We start from the raw sequence: 10,108 nt of genomic DNA on the forward strand, positions 1-10,108 counted from the left end.
TTTTTAAAAAAAAAGTAGTATTTGTACACAAAAACTTTAATAACTCGAAAACTAACAAATTCTAAAATGGTATAACATTGTCATTTTTAAGCTCTTGTAATGCTCTACAACCTGATTTAAAACTAAAGTATTAAAAATATAAAGAGTTAAAAAAAAAAGAAGAAATCTGTACACAAAAACTTCAATTACTCGATAACAAGCAATTTTAAAATGTTTTAATATGTTCAGTTTTAAACTCTTTAAATGCTCTAAAATCTTATGCTAAACTTAAGTATTTTAAACTTGTAGGTTTTCTAAAAAAAAAAGGAAGAAGCTGTACACATCAACTATAATTTGTCAAAGACTTACTTATTGTAAAATGTTTTAAAATAGACATTTTAAAGCTCTTTTAATGCCCAACGACATGATCTTAAGCAAAAGTATTTAAAATACAAAGATTGTCTAAAAAGAAAGAAGATCTTAGTACACAAAAACTTTATTAACTCAAAAACTAAAAAATTCTAAAATTGTATAACATGGTCATTTTAAAGCTTTTTTAATGCTCTACAACCTGATTTAGAATTTAAGTAATTAAAATATATAGGCTTTTTAAAAAAAAGGAGCTTCCTGTACACATAAACTTAAATTACTCGGAAACAAGCAAATTTTAAACTGTTTTTTGTCATTTTAAAGCTATTTAAATGCTCTAAATTCTTATGCTTAACTTAAGTATTTAAAACTTATAGGTTTTCTATAAAAAAAAGAAAGATGCTGTACACATAAACTATAATAACTCGAAAACTAACAAATTCTAAAATGTTATAACATGGTAATTTTAAAGCTCTTTTAATGCTCAACAACCTGATTTAAAACTTAAGTATTTAAAATATATAGGGTTTTAAAATTAAAAAGGAGGTATCTGTTTACAAAACAATCAATTATTCAAAAACTGACAAATTTAAAAATAAATTAACGCAGTCATTTTAAAGATGTCATTTTAAAGCAGTAATTTTAAAGCTATGTAAATGCTCTAAAATCTTATGCTAAACTAAAGAATTTAAAACTTATAGGTTTTTAAAAAAAAAGTAAAATGATAAACACATAAAATTTAATTATCAAAGAATAACTTATTTTAAAACGTTTAAAAATAGCCATTTTAAAGCTGTTTTAATGCCCAAAAACATAATGTTATCCAAAAGTATTTAAATTACATATAGTTTTTAAAAGAAAAGAAGTTCTTTTTACACATAAACTTAAATAACTCGAAAACTAACAAATTCTAAAATGTTATAACATGGTCATTTTAAAGCTCTTTTAATGCTCTAGAAACTGATAAAACTTAAGTTTTTAAAACTTATTTGTTTTCTAAAAAAAAAGAAAGCTGTTGTACACATAAGCTTTAATTTTTCTAAGACTAAATTATTTTAAAATGTTTTAAAATAGCCATTTTAAAGCTTATTTAATGCCTAACAACATGATGTTAAGCAAAAGTATTTAAAATACATAGAGTGTCTAAAAGAAAAAAAGATCTTTGTACACATAAACTTTAATAACTCGAAAACTAACAAATTCTAAAATGTTATAACATGGTTATTTTAAAGCTCTTTTAATGCTCTACAACCTGATTTAAAACTTAAGTATTTAAAACTTATATGTTTTCTAAAAAAAAGAAAGAAGAAGAACACATAAACTTTAATTTCTCGAGACTAACTTATTTTAAAATGTTTTAAAATAGCCATTTTAAAGCTCTTTTAATGCCTAACAACATTATGTTAAACAAAAGTGTTTAAATTACATATAGTTTTAAATGAAAAAAAGTTCTTTTTACACATAAACTTTAATAACTCGAAAACTAACAAATTCTAAAATGTTACTACATGGTCATTTTAAAGCTCTTTTAATGCTCTACAACCTGATTTAAAACTTTAGTATTTAAAATATATAGGGTTTTTAAAAATAAAGAAGGAATCTGTACACCAATACTTCAATTACTCGAAAACAAGAAAATTTTAAAATTTTTTAATATTGTCATTTTAAAGATCTTTTAAAGCTTTAAAATCTTGTTCTAAACTTAAGTATTTAAAACTTATAGGTTTTCTATAAAAAAAAAGAAAGATGCTGTACACATAAACTTTTATAACTCGAAAACTAACAAATTCTAAAATGTTATAACATCGTAATTTTAAAGCTCTTTTAATGCTTAACAACCTGATTTAAAACTTAAGTATTTAAAATATAGGATTTTAAAAATAAAAAAGGAGGAGTCTGTTCACAAAACAATCAATTATTAAAAAACTGACAAATTTAAAAATAAATTAACGCAGTCATTTTAAAGCAGTAATTTTAAAGCTCTTTAAATGCTCTAAAATCTTATGCGAAACTTAAGTATTTAAAACTTATAGGTTTTCTAAAAGAAAAAGAAAGAAGCTCTACACATAAACTTTAATTTTTCAAAGACAAACTTATTTTAAAATATTTTAAAATAGCCATTTTAAATATCTTTTAATGCCCAGCAACATAACGTTAAGCAAAAGTATTTAAAATACATAGAGTTTTTAAAAGAAAAGAAGTTCTTTGTACACATAAACCTTAATAACTCGAAAACTAACAAACTCTTAAATATTATATAATAACATTGTCATTTTTATGCTCTTTTAATGCTCTACAACCTGATTTAAAACTTAAGTATTAAAAATATAGGGTTTTTAAAAATAAAAAGGAATCTGTACACAAAAACTTCAATAACTCGAAAACGAGAAAATTTTAAAATTTTTTAATATGGTCATTTTAAAGATCTTTTAAAGCTCTGAAATCTTGTTCTAAACTTAAGTATTTAAAACTTATAGGTTTTCTATAAAAAAAAGAAAGATGCTGTACACATAAACTTTAATACCTCGAAAACTAACAAATTCTAAAATGTTATAACATTGTAATCTTAAAGCACTTTTAATGCCTAACAACCTGATTTAAAACTTAATAGTCTAAGAGCCCGTGAGTGCCAGACCATCGGATTTTCATAAAAGCTGAAAATTTTTCTATGTGTGTCCCTAATACAGGTAAAAATGATCCCCACCCATGAAGCTGAGGCAGCGGTGGCTTTGGCAGGTAACAGGTAACAAAGGTGTATAAAATTCCATCTCAAATTTATCATAAAATAAAACTGAATTTTTTTATATTTGATTCATAATAATATCAGAACTCGCGTTGCTCATTGCCAGACAGTTAGTATGGTTGCAACTCTCTGCCGGACACCCTTAAACTTTATAATTTATAATTATACTTACGTTATATTATAAAATCTCAATTTTATATATAATTTTTTGGGGGCCTATTAATCTATGTTTACATAATAGCCGGACAGTTTCGACGGTTCTATCATCTTGCTAGACGCATTCAAAGTGAGCAGTAGTTCGGGAAGCAAGGAACGTATACAGTAACTAGTGCGAGTGAGACAGAGCGCTTGGTCTATTGCGGCCCTTCACTGCGCATCAGCTGTTGTTTATTGTAACTATCTGGTGAACGGCTATGCTCATAATAAATGTATTATTTTTCTATGCAGTTTATAAAATAAATGTGATCAGTTGTAATAAAGTGCTATCATGAGTGACGAAAAAATAGTTTGCTTTGTTTGCAGGAAAAGTAATGAACATATAATATTATTTTCTGAAGAAACTTTAAAAAAATGCCAGACTATTCTTAAATTACGAAAAATACATAAGCTAAAATACAAAGACATTATTTACCTAGTGAATACACCGAAAGTGGTTATCATAGAGTATGTTACAAGGTATTTACAGGTCTTATGAAAAAATATTTCACCTCTCAATTATTAAGTGCTGAAAAACAAAAAGGAAAAAGCAAAGGAGTTGTGTAATTACAAGCAACTCATCTTCAACCTTGTCGTCGATACGAGATTTGAGTTCCGAACTACCTGATCCACAATCTTCGTCAACAGAATCTTCATCTCAACTAATTTTACTATCCCAGTCCACAGAAACACAACCTTCGACATCTGAAAATGAATCTGATTTACAGCTTGTACCCTCAGAATCTCCCACGACATCTCAGCCAGCTCCAATTTGTGAATCAATAGGTCTACAATCTGCAACTCTTCAAGATATTTCTGACGTTTTTGAACCAGAAGTTAGTGATAATAATTTTGTAACTCAAGATGTTAATATTTCGACTAATAATATTGCTGGTAAAAATGATAACGAAGTTGTTGTATATTTTGTAATAAAAAGAAGAAAAAAGTGCGATCGAGAATGCTTCTGCTTCATGCAGCTGATGTTCAGCAATTTAAAGATAGTGTCAAACCTAATATTGAAAGTCATGAAGAGTTTACAGATTTTTCTAATAAATTGGATAATTTTTCTGGCTCAAAAATCTATTATCATACTGAATGCCGAGTTGATTTTAATAATAAGTTATCTTCACTAAAAGCAACGCCTAGCAAAACGGAGTGGCATTATCACCGGGAGTATCATCAAACAGTTTTTAATGAAATTAGTACAATCATTAAAGAAGACGTGATTAAAAAAGGGCGGTGTTTTTTATTAGTGTATTTACATGAATCATATATCGATTTATTAGAAAAAATTTTCAAGAAAATTCTATTCAAATGACAGCTACTTTCACAGCACACCATCTTGAAGAAAAAATTTTAAAAGTATTCTCTAAGGATATAAAATTCTTTACTGTTCGTAATAAAAAAAACTAGCTCCAAAATATCTAGAAGCCATCGATGATTCAGTACTGGATAATTTACAACAAGAAAACATTTTACAAAAATCTGCATTGATTCTGAGAAAAATAATACTCCAAATAGAAAAAAAAAAATTATCAACAAAAAATATAACATCACAGCATTTAATATCCGGAGAAGTTTCAATACCAGAAGAATTATCAAACTTTTATTCTACCCTTCTTGGTGGATGTAACCAAAAACGAAAGACTGGCCAAAAATGTTCTCGTCTAGTTCGTTCTTATTGTCAAGATGTTATTTTCGGAGTTCATGATGGTCGAGTTAAAACGTCGAAGCATATCATGTTAGGTTTGACTCTAAAAAGCTTAACAAGCAGCAGAAAAATAATTGACATTATAAACAGATATGGACACTGTATTAGTTATCAAGGCGTTGAAGAATTAGAAACTGAAACTACATTTACATCAATGAAAAAGTCTAGCTTATGTCCAGAAACAATAAAAAAAAAACCAGAGCTTTTTACTGGTGTGGCATACGATAATTTTGATCGTTTTGTTGAAACTTTTAGTGGTAAGGATACTTTACACGACACAGTCGGAATAATATACCAAAATATCGATGCAGATACAGCTGACGAGCCTGAAATGTCCGAAGTTTCAAGTGAAAATACTTCGCCGAATAAAAAAGAAGAAGAAGAACATTTGATGAAATAAATATAGATGAAATGCCATACCCTAACAAACCCAAAATGACAAGTGAGTTACAATTATCAGTCGATGATATAGAATGTATAGACTCTCAAATAAACACGGAAATTGACAACATATGGATGATTAGTCACGCTTTAGAATTACCTGACGTACCTATGTGGGTTGGTTTCAATAGTCGGATTGATGATCAGGATAGTCCACAACAACATATATCTTACTTGACGCCGATAAATGCATCTCCAACCAGTACATCAATCGTATTAGAAACTATGAAACAAAGCCAAAAAATAGCTGAAGATTTACAGCAACCCTACATACAGGTAACCTACGATCTAGCTATAGCTAAAGTAGCGTTACAAATACAAGCTACAGAAAAACCAACATTTGATAATTTATTCATTATTTAGGACCATTTCATATAATGATGGCTTACTTCAAAGCTATCGGTAAAGTAATTAGTGATTGTGGGTTGACTACTGTAATGGTTGAGAGTAATTTGCTGGCAAACGGTTCAGTTAATGGGTTTTTAGATGGAAAACACTTTAATCGCTGAAAAGATTGCATCCTTTAGTAGCATTAGGACTAGAAATACTACATTTTAAATCATTTTTACAAAATGATAACATTACCTTAACTGAGGATATTATAGATGAAGTTAAAAGACCCAAAATTGTAAAATTTCTTTGTTTGAAATTGAAAATGATGGCCTTAAAGAGCTGATAAATAACTACGGTATCTACAAACAACAAACCCTTAACGGGGAGCATGGTAAAACGTCACAATTTTATCTAATTTATATAAATCTTATACATCATTACTTGGACTTATCTCGAAGTATTCGTGCTGGAAATTTTCAACTCTTTAAATCAGTGTTACCTAAAATTACAAGCATTTTTTTTATATTGAATCAACAAAACTATGCTAGGTGGAGCGTCAAATATTATGATAATCTACTGCAAGTTGACAAAACTCATCCTGATTTGTATGAAGGATTCCTAAAAGGCTTTTTGAATTAAAAGAACTACCAAGCCATTTTCAAGACAACCTATTGACCTAGTTCTAGAGCAAACTATAAATGCAGAAGCTGCAAGAAGGCTGACAGGTGTTATACACTTCACTAACTCAATTTCGGCGCGACAACGGTGGGCTCGAAACCATGATGTGAGATCTACAATTATAAGTCAAGTTTATCTTGAACTTGGACTACAAAAACATCAAGATATTTTAGCAGATTTGAATCCCCATAATATCAGGAAAAACGCCAAACAATTACAACAATTTGTCGCAACTTTCGATCAATTTATCAATCCTTTCAGTTTAGAAGTTCCCAAAGACCAATTAGTAAATATTTCATCAGGAAAGTCCGCATCACTGCCAGTAGAAGAATTTCTATTAAATTTAGAAGCTAACGGCGATAGCCTCCGAAAAACATTCATTTCTGAATGCCAATCTGATATTACGCGATTTGAAAAAGCAATTAAAAAACATCTATTAATAATTTTTCTAAAGATTATGAAAAAAAAAAAATTAAAGTCGGTGGAAAAATTCAAGAAGTTAAAATTCAAAGGGATTTATTTGGACGTATGCTGGGAATCTCAATGGATTACAGCATTGACATTTCAAAAATCTTATCCTACCCGATTACTTCAGTACCGTTGTCAATGTGTCATTTGGATGGGACCATTTGCAAGACCGATAAATCTGCTTTGATGAAATGTTTAGAGAAAGAGGCCGAGCATGAAGAGCCATCTCAAATTGATATTCTAATAATTGACGGTTTTTTTTTGTTACATACTATGAAAAATGTTCCTAGAAAATTTGGAGGCATTTCTAAAAAAATGTTGCAGATGGTAACTCAATTAAAAGCGTCAAGAATTGATGTCGTTTTCGACCAGTATTTTACCCCATCGATAAAAGGATACGAACGTTCTCTGCGATTTGAATCTGCACAATTGGAGTATACTATTGCTGGGCCTGAACAAGTCCGTCCTAGTGACTTTGTCAAAGAATTAAAAAATTCTAATTTTAAAGAAGCTCTAGTTGATTTTTTTATTTTACACTGGGCTTCTGACGAAATGGCGCCGTTTATTGGCAATAAAATGATACATATAAATTTCAGAAAATGTCATTCGTTTACTGTTAATGAGGCCAACAAAGTGATGTCAAGTATAAATGAGGAATTGTCTTGCCCAGAGCATGAAGAAGCAGACACCAAAATAGTGTACCACGCGTGTAAAATTAACCATGAAGCAAACATTGTGATTCGAACTGTTGACACCGATGTTGCTGCTATAATGCTAAGTCATATGCATCGTCTTAATGATGGATCACATGTTTGGATGCTTACAGGAGCTGGAAATAATTTAAGATATGTAGACCTTACTCAAATACACGCCAAATTAGGAGAATCTATTTGCAGAAGCTTACCTGGACTACACGCTTTCACAGGATGTGATTACAATCCTGCATTTTACAGAAAAGCAAAATTGAAACCGTCTAAATTGTTAAAAAAATATGTAGAATTTCAACAAGCATTCATGAAGTTTGGTGACAGCAAAATCATCGAAAATAACAATGAACAAGTATTAATCTTCGATATAATTCAAAGTTTTATATGCTATCTATACAATATGAATGATATCAATGATGTTGATGCTGCTAGGCTACAAATGTTTATTAATTCGTATACAGTATCTGATGTGAACGAAGCTTTTAATCGAAAAAAGTTGCAAAATTTCGATGCTAGCTGTTTACAACCTTGCAAAAGTGAGCTATGGCAGCAATTTTTGCGAGCGAATTACATATGTAGCATATGGAACAACGCTCACTTACAAAAGCCAACAGCATATAAACCAGTAAATAATGGTTGGATACTGGAAAATGACCACTACTATTTTAAATGGTTTGAGGGAGATCAATTACCGAATTATGTCAGCGAATCTCTAAAAACAGTTCCAGGTATTTGATAATTATGTTAAATTATTATACATTAATTTTGGACTATTTGTAATTAAATTAACTTGGTTTTTTTACTATTGCAGAAAACAATGAAGAAGGCGATATTGAAGACGATCAATCCACAGAATGGAATAATAGTGACGAGGAGTATGGATGTATTGACGACGACGATGAAAATGATGAAAATGTTTAAGATTTTATTAAAATAAATGTATTTTTCTGTAACATTTTTATTTTAAAAAAAATTTGCCTTTTGATATAATAAACAATAAAATTTGATTTACTTTAATTCATTGGCTTTACAATTTTGATAGAATTGAAAATATAAACTTCTTAAAAATGAAAAATAATAAAATAAAATTATTAGAGTCTCGATATGATTGAAGTTGTATTAGAACAATTTTACTGAGTACTGTTTTAAATATTTGTTATTCTAACTGTAAAAATTTATTTAATGAAATTTCTTGACTTAGAAAAAAATAAGCTGCACAATTTGAACTTGATAACAGTGGATGCGCAGTGAAGGGCCGCAATAGACCAAGCGCTCTGTCTCACTCGCACTAGTTACTGTATACGTTCCTTGCTTCCCGAACTACTGCTCACTTTGAATGCGTCTAGCAAGATGATAGAACCGTCGAAACTGTCCGGCTATTATGTAAACATAGATTAATAGGCCCCCAAAAAATTATATATAAAATTGAGATTTTATAATATAACGTAAGTATAATTATAAATTATAATAGTTTAAGGGTGTCCGGCAGAGAGTTGCAACCATACTAACTGTCTGGCAATGAGCAACGCGAGTTTTGATATTATTATGAATCAAATATAAAAAAATTTAGTTTTATTTTATGATAAATTTGAGATGGAATTTTATACACCTTTGTTACCTGTTACCTGCCAAAGCCACCGCTGCCTCAGCTTCATGGGTGGGGATCATTTTTACCTGTATTAGGGACACACATAGAAAAATTTTCAGCTTTTATGAAAATCCGATGGTCTGGCACTCACGGGCTCTTGCTCTATAAGTATTTAAAATATGTAGGGTTTTTAAAAATAAAGAAGGAATCTGTACACTAAAACTTCAATTTCTCGAAAACGAGAAATTTTAAAATTTTTTAATATTGTCATTTCAAAGATCTTTTAAAGTTCTGAAATCTTGTTTTAAACTTAAGTATTTAAAACTTATAGGTTTTCTATAAAAAAAAGAAAGATGCTGTACACATAAACTTTAATACCTCGAAAACTAACAAATTCTAAAATGTTATAACATGCTCATTTTAAAGCTCTTTTATTGCTTTCTAACCTTATTTAATACTTAAGTATTTAAATTTTATATGTTTTCTAAAAAAAAAAAAGAAGAAGTACACAGAAAGTCTAATTTTTTGAAGACAAACTTATTTTAAATTTTTTTAAAATAGCCATTTTAATATCTTTTAATGCCCAGCAAAATAACGTTAAGCAAAAGTATTTAAAATACATAAAGTTTTTAAAAGAAAAGAAGTTCTTTGTACACATAAACTTTTATAACTCGAATATTAACAAACTCTTAAATGTTATATAATAACATTGTCATTTTTATGCTCTTTTAATGCTCTACAACCTGATTTAAAACTTCTTCTTCTTCTTCTTCTTCTTCCTTTAGTTTAGGCTAGTTGCCTGTTTCGTAACGACGTTTTTCTGCCTACTGCACTGTTAAATTGTCGCACCATCGTTTTCGTGGGCGCCCCGTGCTTCTGCGGCCTACCGGTGACTT

The 10,108-nt window shown here is 29.2% G+C and overlaps 1 long non-coding RNA gene across 1 annotated transcript; it reads left to right on the forward strand.

The window, feature by feature from the left end:
- Positions 1-4,208: 4,208 nt before the first annotated feature.
- On the forward strand, positions 4,209-8,529 carry LOC122521883. The gene is made up of 2 exons (XR_006304944.1): positions 4,209-5,439; positions 8,436-8,529. It is a non-coding gene; the product is annotated as an uncharacterized LOC122521883 (long non-coding RNA).
- The last annotated feature ends 1,579 nt before the right edge of the window (positions 8,530-10,108 follow it).

This window comes from Polistes fuscatus, unplaced genomic scaffold (assembly GCF_010416935.1).
Source record: "Polistes fuscatus isolate 324 unplaced genomic scaffold, CU_Pfus_HIC Scaffold5, whole genome shotgun sequence".
NCBI classification, from domain to species: Eukaryota; Metazoa; Arthropoda; class Insecta; order Hymenoptera; family Vespidae; genus Polistes; species Polistes fuscatus.